This window comes from Penaeus chinensis, chromosome 32 (assembly GCF_019202785.1).
Source record: "Penaeus chinensis breed Huanghai No. 1 chromosome 32, ASM1920278v2, whole genome shotgun sequence".
In the NCBI taxonomy this organism is placed as follows: Eukaryota; Metazoa; Arthropoda; class Malacostraca; order Decapoda; family Penaeidae; genus Penaeus; species Penaeus chinensis.
This window is the reverse complement of record NC_061850.1, coordinates 22,147,802-22,151,001: the sequence shown is the minus strand read 5'-3', so window position 1 is coordinate 22,151,001 and position 3,200 is coordinate 22,147,802.

The window sequence follows — 3,200 nt, the reverse complement described above, 5'->3', positions numbered from 1 at the left end:
ATAAACGTATATATACATACTTACACATATATATACACATATCTACACATATAAACATAGGTATATGAATATATATAAATATATATAAATATATATAAATATATATAAATATATATAAATATATATAAATATATATAAATATATATAAATATATATAATATATATAAATATACATATACATATACATGTATACATACATATATACAGGTATACACATACACACACACATATATATTTGTGTATATATACATACACACTTGTACACATATGTATATATACATATATACTTGTACACATTCTTATATATACACATATATGAGTATACACACATTTATATACGCATACACATGTATATGTATATATATGTATATATGTATATACATATATACATATATATACATATAAATATATATGCATATATGTATAATACATATATGTATATATGATACATATATTGTATATATAAAAAAAAATTTATGTATAATAAATACATATATCTATATATAAATACATATATGTATATATAAATACATATATGTATTCAAAATAACAATATATGCACACACACACACACCCAACACAACACAACAACACACACACCACACACCACACAACACACACAAACATATATATATATAAAATATATATAAACGTTATATACATACTTACACAAATATACACATATCTACACATAAAACATAGGTTTTATGAAATTTTAAAAATATATATAAATATATAAAATATATATAAATATATTTTAAAAATATATAAAAATTATAAATATATAAAAATATATAATATATATAAATTATATAAATATACATATACATGTATAATACATATAAGGTTACACATACACACACACATATAATTTGTTATATAAACATACACACTTTGTAACTATTTATATATCTTTTTTTACTTGTACACATTTTTTATATATACAATAATGAGTATACCACATTTAAATTTTCGCATACAATGTATAGTATATATATTAAATACAATTACATAATTTTACATATAAATAATATGCATATGTATAATACTTTTATTATATATGAATACATATATGTATATTTTTAAAAACATAATGTAATATAAAAAACATATATGTATATATAAATACATATTTTTTTTTCAAATAACTATATGCACACACACACACACACAACCCCAAAACAAACAACCACACAACACACACACACACACACACACAACACCCACACACACACACACACACACCCACAGAGATTTTCCTATCCCTCCCCACCCCCCTGCACTCACCTGGGCATTTTTCCGAACCTCCTTTATAAGCGACAGGGCCCTTGAGAGCCTCGCGCTGCTTCCCCTTTCCCCCCCTTTTGTCTCGAGGGCGGTCCCGTGAAAGATGACTCTACGATTTTGGTTTGTTTAGGGTGTCCAACGGACCTGGATGGCGGGAGGGTGGGGGTGGAGAGTAGGAGAGGGGTCGTTCTTAATTATGTTGCTGGTAAAAGGGGTGGGTTGGGGGGGGAGATGGGTGGGTGAGTGCAGTGGGAAGGAGGGAGGGAGATCATATTGGGGGGTTAGGATGGTAGGAGGGAGTTCAAAAGGGGGAAGGATGGTAGATGGGAGGGTTGGGTGGGATGGGGGGTGAGTAGTCGTGTTGGGGGTTTTCTGGGTTGTGAGGGGATATTGTGGGAGTGTTCCTTGCATAGGTGAGTGATTGGTGGTCTGGGGTGGTGTGTGTGTAGTGAATGGTGTGTGTTTGTAGGTAGTAGATTTGTGTGTGTTGTGTGGTTCGAGTGTGGTTGGTGGTGATTTTTGTAGTTGTGTGAGTTTGGGTGGGTGTGGTGTGTGTGTGATTTGGTTGTGGTGTGTGGGTGTGGGAGTGGGATGTGGGGTGAGGGGGTGAGGGTGAGGGAGTGGGAGTGGGATGTGGGTGAGGGGAGAGGGAGTGTGGGGTGGAGGGTGTTGTGGAGGGTGGGTGAATGGTATGGTTGTGGTTTGGGTGGGAGGGGGGTTTTTGGGGGGGGTTGGGGATGTGGGTTTTGGTAGGGCGTGGGTTGGGGTGTTGGTGGATGACTCGGTGTGGGAAGGGTGGGGTGGTGTTTGTGGGTTTGGTGTGGTTATTGTGCTGATATTGTGGGGTGTAGGGGTTGGTGGTGAGTGGGGTGTGGGAGGGGGGATTGTGGGAGAGGAGGGGTATGGCGGGTATGTTAGGGTTTTGATTTTTCGTTGGTAGGGCGGTGGGGGGGGTGTGTGTGTGGGGGAGGTAGGGCTGGGTTTGCAGAGGTGGGGGGTGTGTGTGTGGGAAAGATTGGGGAACTGTGGTGGGGAGATAGGCGGGAATATGAAGAGAGAGAGAGAAGGATAGGAGAGAGCGAGCATAGTGAGGAGAAGGAGAGCGACGGAAGAAAGAGAAGTGAGAGAGAGGAGAGAAGAGGAGGGAGAGCGAGAGAGAGGGAAGAGAGAGAGAGAGGCGCGAGAGAGAAGAGAGGAGAAGAGAGAGAGTAGAGGAGAGAGAGAGAGAGAGAGGGAGAGAGAGAGAGATAGAGAGGGGAGGAAGAGAGGCGGAGCGGAGAGAGGCAGAGGCGGCGGAGAGAGAAGAAGAGAGACAGGAGAGAGGAAACGAAGAGCGAGGAAGGAAAGAGGAGCAGCGCGCAGCGAGTAGAGTAAGAGGAGGGAGAGAGAGAGAAGAGTCGAAGCAGATGAGAGAGAGAGAGAGAGTGAGAGAGAAGAAGAGAAGGAGCGAGAGAGAGAGCGGAGAGAGAGAGAGCAGAGAGAGAGAGGAGAGAGGGAGAGGAGTAGTTAGAGAGGAGAGGAGAGAGAGAGAGGAAGGAGAGAGAGAAGAGGAGAGGGGAGAGAGACGAACGAGAGCGGGAGAGAGAGAGAGCAGAGGGAGACGACGGAGGAGATCAGGATGGGGAGAGAGAGAGGAGAGAGAGAGGAGAAGAAGAAAGAAGTAAAGAAGAGAGCGGAGGAGAGAGAGAGAGGAGTGTGAGAGAGAGAGAGAAGGAGAGAGAGAGAGCAGAGCGGAGAGAGAGAAAGAGCGAGAGAGAGATAGCGAGCGAGTGGAGAAGAGAGAGAACGAGGGAGAGAGAGTAGAGAGAAGCAGAGAGCGAGAGAGAGGAAGAGGAGAGAGAGAGACGGAAGAGAGAGAGAGAGGAGAGAGAGAGGAAGGGAGAGGAGAGAGAGAGGCGAGAGAGAGAGAGTAG